Below are 14732 nucleotides of genomic sequence, written 5' to 3'. Positions count from 1 at the left end.
GGTGGAAGATTTCGAGCAACGCGATTCCGGCTGGAGTATGATTGAGATCCTTAACCTCACTGTAAATATCAATCGCTATCAGCCTCTCGCCGCGGGGGCTTCAACATTCGTCGACCTGCCCCAAGACATTCAACGGAAGAGAGCGGTGGTGAACGTGAGAAACGAGGACGAAAGATGTCTTCTCTGGTCCGTCATAGCAGCCCTCCACCCGGTCAAGATCAACGCCGATAGGACTAGCCGTTATCATCGATATATTTCCGAGTTGGACTGTACAGGTATCAAATTCCCTGCTACTCTACATGATGTGAAAAAGCTTGAGAGATTAAATAATTTGCGCATCAATGTATATGGAATAGAATCTCAAACTTTTTCGCATCATGCAAAATCAAATAAAAGCGTCATCGTGCCAATTTATTTGAGTAAAAATTTGCATAGCGTAAACACTGACACGATCCATCTTCTAATGGTTGAGAGTAATCCGGAAGACGATATGACTGGCGAGTTTGCACCGAGATTCCATTTTGCTTGGATTAAAGATCTTTCCCGATTGGTGAGCAAACAATTGTCTGATCATAATGGCCAGCTGTTTTTATGTGACAGATGTTTGTGCCACTTTAGCGTGAAACACGCCTACGACAATCATCGGCAAGATTGTATTACGCTAAATAAAGTACGCATGGAGTTTCCCAAGTGTAAAGATTTAGTATTTTCCAATTTTCAAAACAAAGGCACCGTTCCGTTTGTCGTATACGCCGATCTCGAATGTATATTAATCCCTGAACCTATAGATGAATTTGAAACTCGTAAGACTTGTGAAATTCAAAAGCATATCCCGCACAGTGTAGCGTACTATGTACATTGCGCGTACGATGAGACTTTATCGGAGTTCCACGGTAAACGCGGTGTCGATTGCATAGATTGGTTTATGCAACGGCTTAAAGATTTATCAATTCAAGTAGAGTCACGCATCAAAAACATAATTCCGATGGAGTCTCTTACCCAAGTGCAACGCGATCGTCACATGCGCGCAAAGAATTGTTATATTTGCGAAAAACCGTTTACCCCTGAGGAGAAAAAGTGTTACGATCACTGTCACTTCACGGGTAAATATCGTGGTCCTGCTCATAATCGGTGTAATTTGAATTTCAGAGAGTCGCACACAATTCCAATAGTTTTCCACAATTTGTCCGGTTACGATTCTCACTTTTTAATAAAATCTCTCGCGTCAACTTTTCCCGGTAAAATTACACTGCTACCCATAAATAAGGAAAAATATATATCCTTCACGAAACGCGTCGATGGAACAATGATGCACTTGAGATTCATCGATTCGTTTCGATTTATGGCTAGCAGTATCGATAAACTTTCCAAATATTTGACCGATACCGATAAACGCATAACACGTAAATTTTATAATAACCCGACTCAGTTCAGTTTGATGACCCGCAAAGGCGTTTTTCCCTATGAATACGTCGATTGTTGGGGGAAACTCGATGAACCGCGATTACCTGCAAAGAAGCATTTCTACTCGCACCTCTGCGATGCAAATATTTCAGACACCGATTACGAGCACGCGAAAACTGTTTGGAGGGAATTCCATTTAGAGTCATTGGGGGGCTACTCAGATTTATATTTAAAGACCGATGTTCTTTTGCTTGCCGATATTTTCGAAAATTTCCGCGCTAGCTGCTTCAAAACATACAATTTAGATCCGTTGCACTACTACACTGCACCGGGGCTTGCTTTTGACGCGATGCTCAAGCATACTAATGTAAATTTGCAACTTTTAGACAACCCTGAAATGGTATTATTTATTGAAAGAGCCATTCGAGGCGGCGTAGCGCAATGTTCTAATCGACACGCTAGTGCCAATAATAGATTCATGGGAACAGATTTTGATTCAAACAAAGCGGAATCGTATCTCATGTATTTTGATGTGAATAACCTGTACGGTGCAGCTATGAGCGTGCATTTACCAATCGGTTCGTTCGAGTGGGAATATCAGCACATCGATATAACGAACCATCCGGACGATTCGCCGATCGGTTACTTTCTGGAGGTAGATTTGGACTACCCTGTAGAACTCCACGAGGATCACAAAGACTTACCTCTTTGTCCCGAACATTTTACTCCTCCGGGTAGTAAAAATGCCAAACTCGCGACCACCCTTCACCCCAAAACAAAGTATATATTGCACTATAGAAATTTGAAACAGTGTTTGAGTTTAGGATTGAAATTAACGAAAGTGCATAGAATTTTGAAGTTTGCGCAATCTCCATGGCTCGAGCCTTATATCACGCTCAATACAGACATGCGTAAGCAATCTAGGAATGAATTTGAGAAAAACTTTTACAAACTCATGAATAACGCTGTGTTCGGCAAGACTATGGAGAATGTGCGAAATCATAAAGATGTTAAATTGGTTACAAAATGGGAGGGAAAAGGTGGTGCGAGAACGCTTATTGCCCGAGCAAACTTTCACAGCTGCACCGTATTTGACAGTGATATGGTTATCATTGAAATGAATCGTGTCAAAGTTCACTTCACCAAACCTATTTACGTCGGCGCATCAATTCTAGATCTGTCAAAAATCTTTCTCTACGATTTCCACTATAATTTTATTAAAACCAACTTTTCGAATAAACAGGCTAAATTGATGTATACCGACACAGACAGCCTTATTTATCAATTCAATGTGCCTAATATCTACGATATCATCAAACGTGATGTAGATACAATGTTTGACACCTCTGACTATCCGCCCGACAATGTGTATGGTATTCCCCTTAAAAACAAAAAACAACTAGGGCTAATGAAGGATGAAAATAATGGTAAAATTATGACAGAGTTTGTGGGACTGCGAGCAAAGCTGTACACATTTACTACGATGGGCGAGGATGGGGAAAAATATGACAGTGGCGTAAAAGTGAGTAAGCGTGCCAAGGGTGTAAGAAATTCATCGATAAATAGCATCACGTTTGATGATTATAAGCGCTGTCTGACGGCTTACCGAGAGTTGACTCTTCCACAGTGTTTAATACGCAGCAAAAAACACGAAGTAAGCACGATCGTACAAAAAAAATTGGCTCTGAGTTGGCAGGATGACAAGCGGCAATTGATACCTGGACAGACCGACACCGTACCTTGGGGGTTTGTCCCAGCCTCCCAATAGCTATAGGATAAACTTTAAACATAGAATTGATGTAAATATTTGATGTTTGACGCCTCGAACGATCCACCATCGGGCGGAAACGTTTCATGATCAATACGATATTTAATGGATTTGAAGTTTCAAAATGCGAATTCATATACTCAACAATTGTTTATTTATTTATTATTGATATATCAAGCAATTATTCATATTTATTCGTTTACCACGAGAAAAGTTTTCAGAAAATGAAAAAAAATTTTCAGGAAATGAAAAAACTTTTCAGAAAATGAAAAAAAGTTTTCAGAAAATGAAAAAAAGTTTTCAGAAAACGAAAAAAAGTTTTCAGAAAATGAAAAAAAGTTTTCCAAAAAATAAAATGTGTAATAATCGTATGGCAAAATTGCATATTATCATTGTTATTATCACTATTATTATTATCATTATTATTATTATTATTATTTTCGTAGTACATGCGCGCACAAAGGAGATAAAATGTGGAAATATTTGTATATTCAAAATCTTTTATTGTAATTCGGAAAATACATACAAATTATGTTACATGTCTGTTTTATTTATCCAACTATTGTGCGAATTATCAAAACCCGACCACTTCACATAGAACAGATTCCCCCATTTGCGTAACACTTTCTCCACAAGGTAGCCGTCGGGATATTTCACTTTGGCGAGCTCTTCCTCGTAGAAGCCCCCCTCGATGGGATGATCTTGATAATCGGTAAGTTTGTAGGTGGGTGGATTGGTATTTTTCACCTCACTCACGGTGAATATTTCTGTCGTCCAATTGGATGTATAGCCTTTTTCGAATACATTCTTGTACTTGCTGATTCGAACTCGATCGTCTACACTGAATTTCCGCGCTCGATCACTTCGTTTGATTTGCCGAGGCTTGTACACGCTACGATACAGCTGTTTTTCATTCTCCGTGCTAACATCCTGTAAGTTTTATTTGAATCGTGCGATGTTTGGTGTTGTTGTAGGACTTCATTAAATCATCCAAAATATTAATCCACTTGTGAAATCCTAGGAGAGTAAACCACATCCACATTTTATTTTTTCAATGTTCGACTAAAAACGTTCGCATGTCGACGCCTTTATGTTGCTGAGTGTCAAATACATGTTGATATTGTGCTGCATCATGAGGGCTTTCAATTTGCTGTTGTGAAATTCTTTGCATTGATCAACGTATAGATGTGCAGGTATACGGCTCTGGGTTAGTACAGATTTCATAGCAGCAGCCGCATCTTTCCCCCCACCACGGATGAGGATGAAACAAAAATGTGACAACGGTGTTAAAGTGGGTAAGCGTGTCAAGGATGCGAAAACTGCAACGATAAATAACATCACGTTTAATGATTATAAGAACCGTCTGAGGGGCTTACCAAGAGTTGATCAACCCCACAGTGCTTAATACATAGTAAAAAAATGCGAGGTTAGCTCCAATGTACTGAAAAATTGATCATGAGTTGACAAGACGGTAATATGCAACCGATACCTGGGCAAACAGGCACCAGAACTTGGAGGGTGTGCTGCAACCCCGCAATAAACTAGCCGTAGGCTGGAACTGAGGGCATAGAACCGTTGTAAATATATGCGTTTGACATCCATGGCGATAGTTCATGAAGCAGAGACGTTTCGCCGGCAATACGATATTGAGCAGATCGAAGTTTTAAAATTCGAATACCGTGTAAATTCATGTATTCATCAATTATTTATTTATTTATTATTAATATATTGAACAATTATTCATATTTATTCGTTTACCACGAGAAAAATTTTCAGAAAATGGAAAAAAGTTTCCAGAAAACGAAAAAAAGTTTTCAGAAAATGAAAAAAAGTTTCCAGAAAACGAAAAAAAGTTTTCCGAAAACTTTTTTCCCATTTGATTAACACGTAAAAAAAGTTTTCAGAAAATGAAAAAAAGTTTCCAGAAAACAAAAAAAAGTTTTCAGAAAATGAAAAAAAGTTTCCAGAAAACGAAAAAAAGTTTTCCGAAAACTTTTTTCCCATTTGGTTAACACGTAAAAAAAGTTTTCAGAAAATGAAAAAAAGTTTCCAGAAAACAAAAAAAAGTTTTCAGAAAATGAAAAAAAGTTTCCAGAAAACGAAAAAAAGTTTTCCGAAAACTTTTTTCCCATTTGGTTAACACGTAAAAAAAGTTTTCAGAAAATGAAAAAAAGTTTCCAGAAAACGAAGAAAAATTTCAGAAAATGAAAAAAAGTTCATCAAAAAATAAAATGAGCATTAATCGTATGGAAAAATTATAGATTATCATTATTATTATTATTATCATCATCATTATTATCATCATTTGAAGGCCTTTGATCACGGCAGGCGATGGTGGAGGTGCCCCCTGCTACCAGGGTCCGGCACTATCGACGTCGAGGCCACCTGCAGCCCCTCTCTTCCGCAGTCTAGGAGGACCGCGATCCTCGCCCCTTCCAAGGTCGTCGCAAGAACTGTCATTGCTCGCGAAGTAATGACCCCCGGATTTAGAGTTCGCATGATTGAGCTACGCATACGACGTCCTGGCGCGGAGCTTCGGGGCGGCACAGCCAAAATATTAGTCCACTTGTGAAATGCTAGGACACAGCCGCCCCTGAAGCTCCGCGCCAGGACGTCGTATGCGTAGCTCAATCATGCGAACTCTAAATCCGGGGGTCATTACTTCGCGAGCAATGACAGTTCTTGCGACGACCTTGGAAGGGGCGAGGATCGCGGTCCTCCTAGACTGCGGAAGAGAGGGGCTGCAGGTGGCCTCGACGTCGATAGTGCCGGACCCTGGTAGCAGGGGGCACCTCCACCATCGCCTGCCGTGATCAAAGGCCTTCAAATGATGATAATAATGATGATGATAATAATAATAATAATGATAATCTATAATTTTTCCATACGATTAATGCTCATTTTATTTTTTGATGAACTTTTTTTCATTTTCTGAAATTTTTCTTCGTTTTCTGGAAACTTTTTTTCATTTTCTGAAAACTTTTTTTACGTGTTAACCAAATGGGAAAAAAGTTTTCGGAAAACTTTTTTTCGTTTTCTGGAAACTTTTTTTCATTTTCTGAAAACTTTTTTTTGTTTTCTGGAAACTTTTTTTCATTTTCTGAAAACTTTTTTTACGTGTTAATCAAATGGGAAAAAAGTTTTCGGAAAACTTTTTTTCGTTTTCTGGAAACTTTTTTTCATTTTCTGAAAACTTTTTTTCGTTTTCTGGAAACTTTTTTCCATTTTCTGAAAATTTTTCTCGTGGTAAACGAATAAATATGAATAATTGTTCAATATATTAATAATAAATAAATAAATAATTGATGAATACATGAATTTACACGGTATTCGAATTTTAAAACTTCGATCTGCTCAATATCGTATTGCCGGCGAAACGTCTCTGCTTCATGAACTATCGCCATGGATGTCAAACGCATATATTTACAACGGTTCTATGCCCTCAGTTCCAGCCTACGGCTAGTTTATTGCGGGGTTGCAGCACACCCTCCAAGTTCTGGTGCCTGTTTGCCCAGGTATCGGTTGCATATTACCGTCTTGTCAACTCATGATCAATTTTTCAGTACATTGGAGCTAACCTCGCATTTTTTTACTATGTATTAAGCACTGTGGGGTTGATCAACTCTTGGTAAGCCCCTCAGACGGTTCTTATAATCATTAAACGTGATGTTATTTATCGTTGCAGTTTTCGCATCCTTGACACGCTTACCCACTTTAACACCGTTGTCACATTTTTGTTTCATCCTCATCCGTGGTGGGGGGAAAGATGCGGCTGCTGCTATGAAATCTGTACTAACCCAGAGCCGTATACCTGCACATCTATACGTTGATCAATGCAAAGAATTTCACAACAGCAAATTGAAAGCCCTCATGATGCAGCACAATATCAACATGTATTTGACACTCAGCAACATAAAGGCGTCGACATGCGAACGTTTTTAGTCGAACATTGAAAAAATAAAATGTGGATGTGGTTTACTCTCCTAGGATTTCACAAGTGGATTAATATTTTGGATGATTTAATGAAGTCCTACAACAACACCAAACATCGCACGATTCAAATAAAACTTACAGGATGTTAGCACGGAGAATGAAAAACAGCTGTATCGTAGCGTGTACAAGCCTCGGCAAATCAAACGAAGTGATCGAGCGCGGAAATTCAGTGTAGACGATCGAGTTCGAATCAGCAAGTACAAGAATGTATTCGAAAAAGGCTATACATCCAATTGGACGACAGAAATATTCACCGTGAGTGAGGTGAAAAATACCAATCCACCCACCTACAAACTTACCGATTATCAAGATCATCCCATCGAGGGGGGCTTCTACGAGGAAGAGCTCGCCAAAGTGAAATATCCCGACGGCTACCTTGTGGAGAAAGTGTTACGCAAATGGGGGAATCTGTTCTATGTGAAGTGGTCGGGTTTTGATAATTCGCACAATAGTTGGATAAATAAAACAGACATGTAACATAATTTGTATGTATTTTCCGAATTACAATAAAAGATTTTGAATATACAAATATTTCCACATTTTATCTCCTTTGTGCGCGCATGTACTACGAAAATAATAATAATAATAATAATGATAATAATAATAGTGATAATAACAATGATAATATGCAATTTTGCCATACGATTATTACACATTTTATTTTTTGGAAAACTTTTTTTCATTTTCTGAAAACTTTTTTTCGTTTTCTGAAAACTTTTTTTCATTTTCTGAAAACTTTTTTTCATTTTCTGAAAAGTTTTTTCATTTCCTGAAAATTTTTTTTCATTTTCTGAAAACTTTTCTCGTGGTAAACGAATAAATATGAATAATTGCTTGATATATCAATAATAAATAAATAAACAATTGTTGAGTATATGAATTCGCATTTTGAAACTTCAAATCCATTAAATATCGTATTGATCATGAAACGTTTCCGCCCGATGGTGGATCGTTCGAGGCGTCAAACATCAAATATTTACATCAATTCTATGTTTAAAGTTTATCCTATAGCTATTGGGAGGCTGGGACAAACCCCCAAGGTACGGTGTCGGTCTGTCCAGGTATCAATTGCCGCTTGTCATCCTGCCAACTCAGAGCCAATTTTTTTTGTACGATCGTGCTTACTTCGTGTTTTTTGCTGCGTATTAAACACTGTGGAAGAGTCAACTCTCGGTAAGCCGTCAGACAGCGCTTATAATCATCAAACGTGATGCTATTTATCGATGAATTTCTTACACCCTTGGCACGCTTACTCACTTTTACGCCACTGTCATATTTTTCCCCATCCTCGCCCATCGTAGTAAATGTGTACAGCTTTGCTCGCAGTCCCACAAACTCTGTCATAATTTTACCATTATTTTCATCCTTCATTAGCCCTAGTTGTTTTTTGTTTTTAAGGGGAATACCATACACATTGTCGGGCGGATAGTCAGAGGTGTCAAACATTGTATCTACATCACGTTTGATGATATCGTAGATATTAGGCACATTGAATTGATAAATAAGGCTGTCTGTGTCGGTATACATCAATTTAGCCTGTTTATTCGAAAAGTTGGTTTTAATAAAATTATAGTGGAAATCGTAGAGAAAGATTTTTGACAGATCTAGAATTGATGCGCCGACGTAAATAGGTTTGGTGAAGTGAACTTTGACACGATTCATTTCAATGATAACCATATCACTGTCAAATACGGTGCAGCTGTGAAAGTTTGCTCGGGCAATAAGCGTTCTCGCACCACCTTTTCCCTCCCATTTTGTAACCAATTTAACATCTTTATGATTTCGCACATTCTCCATAGTCTTGCCGAACACAGCGTTATTCATGAGTTTGTAAAAGTTTTTCTCAAATTCATTCCTAGATTGCTTACGCATGTCTGTATTGAGCGTGATATAAGGCTCGAGCCATGGAGATTGCGCAAACTTCAAAATTCTATGCACTTTCGTTAATTTCAATCCTAAACTCAAACACTGTTTCAAATTTCTATAGTGCAATATATACTTTGTTTTGGGGTGAAGGGTGGTCGCGAGTTTGGCATTTTTACTACCCGGAGGAGTAAAATGTTCGGGACAAAGAGGTAAGTCTTTGTGATCCTCGTGGAGTTCTACAGGGTAGTCCAAATCTACCTCCAGAAAGTAACCGATCGGCGAATCGTCCGGATGGTTCGTTATATCGATGTGCTGATATTCCCACTCGAACGAACCGATTGGTAAATGCACGCTCATAGCTGCACCGTACAGGTTATTCACATCAAAATACATGAGATACGATTCCGCTTTGTTTGAATCAAAATCTGTTCCCATGAATCTATTATTGGCACTAGCGTGTCGATTAGAACATTGCGCTACGCCGCCTCGAATGGCTCTTTCAATAAATAATACCATTTCAGGGTTGTCTAAAAGTTGCAAATTTACATTAGTATGCTTGAGCATCGCGTCAAAAGCAAGCCCCGGTGCAGTGTAGTAGTGCAACGGATCTAAATTGTATGTTTTGAAGCAGCTAGCGCGGAAATTTTCGAAAATATCGGCAAGCAAAAGAACATCGGTCTTTAAATATAAATCTGAGTAGCCCCCCAATGACTCTAAATGGAATTCCCTCCAAACAGTTTTCGCGTGCTCGTAATCGGTGTCTGAAATATTTGCATCGCAGAGGTGCGAGTAGAAATGCTTCTTTGCAGGTAATCGCGGTTCATCGAGTTTCCCCCAACAATCGACGTATTCATAGGGAAAAACGCCTTTGCGGGTCATCAAACTGAACTGAGTCGGGTTATTATAAAATTTACGTGTTATGCGTTTATCGGTATCGGTCAAATATTTGGAAAGTTTATCGATACTGCTAGCCATAAATCGAAACGAATCGATGAATCTCAAGTGCATCATTGTTCCATCGACGCGTTTCGTGAAGGATATATATTTTTCCTTATTTATGGGTAGCAGTGTAATTTTACCGGGAAAAGTTGACGCGAGAGATTTTATTAAAAAGTGAGAATCGTAACCGGACAAATTGTGGAAAACTATTGGAATTGTGTGCGACTCTCTGAAATTCAAATTACACCGATTATGAGCAGGACCACGATATTTACCCGTGAAGTGACAGTGATCGTAACACTTTTTCTCCTCAGGGGTAAACGGTTTTTCGCAAATATAACAATTCTTTGCGCGCATGTGACGATCGCGTTGCACTTGGGTAAGAGACTCCATCGGAATTATGTTTTTGATGCGTGACTCTACTTGAATTGATAAATCTTTAAGCCGTTGCATAAACCAATCTATGCAATCGACACCGCGTTTACCGTGGAACTCCGATAAAGTCTCATCGTACGCGCAATGTACATAGTACGCTACACTGTGCGGGATATGCTTTTGAATTTCACAAGTCTTACGAGTTTCAAATTCATCTATAGGTTCAGGGATTAATATACATTCGAGATCGGCGTATACGACAAACGGAACGGTGCCTTTGTTTTGAAAATTGGAAAATACTAAATCTTTACACTTGGGAAACTCCATGCGTACTTTATTTAGCGTAATACAATCTTGCCGATGATTGTCGTAGGCGTGTTTCACGCTAAAGTGGCACAAACATCTGTCACATAAAAACAGCTGGCCATTATGATCAGACAATTGTTTGCTCACCAATCGGGAAAGATCTTTAATCCAAGCAAAATGGAATCTCGGTGCAAACTCGCCAGTCATATCGTCTTCCGGATTACTCTCAACCATTAGAAGATGGATCGTGTCAGTGTTTACGCTATGCAAATTTTTACTCAAATAAATTGGCACGATGACGCTTTTATTTGATTTTGCATGATGCGAAAAAGTTTGAGATTCTATTCCATATACATTGATGCGCAAATTATTTAATCTCTCAAGCTTTTTCACATCATGTAGAGTAGCAGGGAATTTGATACCTGTACAGTCCAACTCGGAAATATATCGATGATAACGGCTAGTCCTATCGGCGTTGATCTTGACCGGGTGGAGGGCTGCTATGACGGACCAGAGAAGACATCTTTCGTCCTCGTTTCTCACGTTCACCACCGCTCTCTTCCGTTGAATGTCTTGGGGCAGGTCGACGAATGTTGAAGCCCCCGCGGCGAGAGGCTGATAGCGATTGATATTTACAGTGAGGTTAAGGATCTCAATCATACTCCAGCCGGAATCGCGTTGCTCGAAATCTTCCACCTTTGACTGTAGATCATCCCGTGCACGTATAAACCAACCATTTATATCGCTTGATGGGAGGAGAATCGCCACGTTGGAGGTGTTGAAACTCTTAACTTCAGTGGAGATCTCTTCGTGCTTGGCATTTTCGAATTTGCACGATAATATGATGTTAACCTTCACATTTCCCTCCTCGCGCAGTATCAGCTCCAACTTCTCGGTGACGACGCGCTGCACATCGTCCAGAAAGGCGTCCAAATTTTTATGACGGAGATTTGTGATAACCCCCGTTCTGATTCGGCTGGCAAAAGCGCTATCCACGTCGTCCCATTGTACACCCGCAGGAGTACCGATATTTCCACCCGTCACCACTGTGCGCTGCTGCAACTGCTTGATCTTCGTCACCCAAGATTGCAGGAGTGCGATCGTATGTTGGATCCGTATTTTCGCACCAACGGTTGTTCCTCGTTGCATGGAAATATCGCGCAGAACTTGGATATTCGCAATTCCAATATCAGTCCAATGATTGATGATGGCGTCATTCTCTTCTCCGGGTGGTTGCTCTCTCAGCAAATTGTACGTCCTCTCCATCTGCTCCGCAAGTCCCATATACGCTTCGACTGCCATGACTTTGACGTTGATATAAGCTGAACTTTGTATAACTTTTTTGACTTGCACGTATCGTGTAAGACTGACGAGTCTGCATCGGATGTTTGAGCTTATATGTATATAGACCGATAGATCGCAAGAATTTGGGAACTGTGCGCACTGCGTTCTGCGCATATCAGAGGGTAAAATGACGTCAGAGATGCGGTGCGCACTGCGTTCTGCGCATCTCGGAGGGAAAAATGACGTCAGAGACGACTGGGTCCGCCCTTTATCCGACCCGCCATTCCTAAATTTTTGGGTTTTATGAGTCGTTAAGCAGCGTGGGCCATGTGTTGGGAAAAATCGGTCAACGAAAAGCGAGTGGCGAACAGTGTTTGGTATCAGAAAAATCTTATCTTGCCCGCTCTTCATCACCCTCCCGACTCTGCAGAGAAGATGAAATTCATGTAAAAAATGACGTCAGAGGCGACGGGGTCCGCAGCCCCCCTCCCACCATCCCTAAATTTTTGCGGTTTATCTGCCAGTTTGAAGTCACCCAGTTCCGCAGCTGCATCTTGCCTTAAAGCGTGTTGGAACAGGTTTTCACCCCCTCCCCCTCCCCCTCTCCACGAACCCACCGCCGCCTAATGTAGTTTTTGAGTTTTATGAGTCTTTAAGCAGCGTGGGCCATGTGGTGTGAAAAATCGGTCAACGAAAAGCAGGTAGCGAACAGTGTTTGGTGTAAGAAAAATCTTATCTTGCCCGCTCTTCACCGGATGGTATGTGTACACACAGTTTTGGGGTTTTACGACTCTTGATAGCGAACAAGTCCGAGCCTGCACATCCCCCGCCATTCTCTATGATATGTATGTTCGGTTTCAAATGAGCTACTATAATAAAGAAGCTGAGCCTTTGCTATCGAGGCGTAAATTTATAAACCAAGCTCCCCTTATCGTCATCGATTGCTCCAAGCAGAACGAAACATTGAAAACTGAACCTGTGGACATTCGATTGGAATTTGACTGTAGCATTACGTTCCCGCCACACACTTCTGCCTACTGCATGATCTTGCATGATCGCATTGTTGAATATAATCCGATCAGTGGTACTGTTAAAAAATTGGTATGAGTCAATTTCGAAATAATGATATGTTTAATTAATATGGATATTAAAAATAATATGTATAATTTTACTCGTTAAAATTTAGAATAAGATAATTGAGAATACAATAAGAAAACTAAATGTAATTGATGTTAAATAAAAAAATTGTTGAAAGCATTCAAAACGCCATTTTAAACCTTCCTTCAGGGGTCATTTCATGGAATTTTTCAATAGATCTAGCGGATTCTTACCCTATCTGATTTATGTGCGGCTTTCCGGCGCCAAACAAGTCTCGACAGGAATTATTTTGTATGTGTGTGTGTGTGTCAAATCCTATGAAAATAGCCGCCGAAAATGACCGGGGGGGGGGGGGGGGGGTGCGCCGCGGGTCGGGGGGGGGGCTAGGGGGGAGCTAGGGGGGAACTAGGGGGGAACTAGGGGGGAGCGCCGCCATCTTTGAGTTAGAACTCTCATATATACACTACTAAGTTTTGCTCATATTTGCCATGCGGGCATCACGGCGTCGCGTCGTGGTCGCTCTCAGTGACGACTCAAACGACTTCTGCCATTGCAATTGTAACACCTAGTGTTCGGATGACATTAATGCACGCCTCTAGACTTTTGAGATTTTCCTCTCTTCTTTTATTAATCTTTCTTGTAGGTTTGCAAGACTTTGTTTTGAGGGATCCGTGTTATCCGAAGCGGTAGAAAAATTCGATTACAGAGATGGAAACCCACTCATTGTCAGTATTTTTGAGTTTAATGTTCGTGGCCGTGTTGATAATATATAAATTCAATATCGTTGGGTGACGTCCAAGGATGAAAAGATGCACTATTTGTTAAATTTGCTCAGTTCTGTAGGAGGATTGAATATTCGGGAGCAATAGAAATGCACACGTATTTATCAGTGGAAAATATAATAATGAAATATTCGTTTATTCTTTGACTGCTCTGAATAACGTTCTTCTTAAGACTAACGAGTAAACGGGAGATCACACATCTCTCGGCTACTCTCACGCTTCTATCCGTGACATTAGTTCGCACATATGTCGCCCAATCATGTGTGCGCTCGCGTAAGAGCGCACTTCTTTAAAAAAAGTTTGACAACCTTTATTCAACACTTTCCCGGTTAGAAAACTCTTTTAATGATTTTAATCCTAAAGTATCACACAAATTCTTGAACTGTTGTCGCGGCAGTGCTTTGGTAAGTATATCACTTTTTTGTCGATTGGTAGGCACGTACTCAACAACAATTTCGCGACTCGCATCTTTTTCGCGCAAGAAGTGATAGCGTATCTCAATAGCCTTCGTCCTCTTATGGAACTCCGGATTTTTTGCCAATTTTAACGCGCTTTGATTATCTGTAAATAGCAATGTCGTTTCGCTCTGCCGACATCCGATTTCCTCCAAGAGTTTACGAAGCCATATTGCTACTCTTGCTGCCGCTGTTGCCGCCACATATCCTATCTTTTGCCGTTGACTCGACCAGGTTATTAACCCTCCCGCTTGGCTAAATACGAAACCGCTCGTTGAACGACGAGTTACTACATCGCCCGCATAATCAGTGTCACAATACCCGACTAGTTTTTCGTTTTTGCCGTGTTTATACAGGATTCCTAAATCCTTCGTTCCGACCAAGTACACGAATATACGCTTAACTGCCCTCCAATGCGCATTACCGTGTTTACTTAAAAATTTTGACACTGAGTTTACTGCG

The 14732-nt window shown here is 40.2% G+C and overlaps 1 protein-coding gene across 4 annotated transcripts in view; it reads right to left on the bottom strand.

Moving 5' to 3' along the window:
* The window catches only part of LOC107226446 (sialin), a 135473-nt gene that overhangs the window by 38596 nt on the left and 82145 nt on the right, over window positions 1–14732 (bottom strand). The window contains exon 1 of one of the 4 annotated variants that reach the window (XM_046738350.1): window positions 4638–4642. The exons of the other annotated variants lie outside the window; for them this stretch is intronic. The gene's annotated coding sequence lies outside the window, so the exon portion shown is untranslated. Of the gene's footprint in view, window positions 1–4637; window positions 4643–14732 lie in introns of those variants that run through there. 4 annotated transcript variants of the gene reach the window in all.

This window comes from Neodiprion lecontei, chromosome 1 (assembly GCF_021901455.1).
Source record: "Neodiprion lecontei isolate iyNeoLeco1 chromosome 1, iyNeoLeco1.1, whole genome shotgun sequence".
Taxonomy (NCBI): Eukaryota; Metazoa; Arthropoda; class Insecta; order Hymenoptera; family Diprionidae; genus Neodiprion; species Neodiprion lecontei.
Note: the sequence above shows the minus strand (reverse complement) of the source record. Positions and strands in the feature narration are given on the sequence as shown.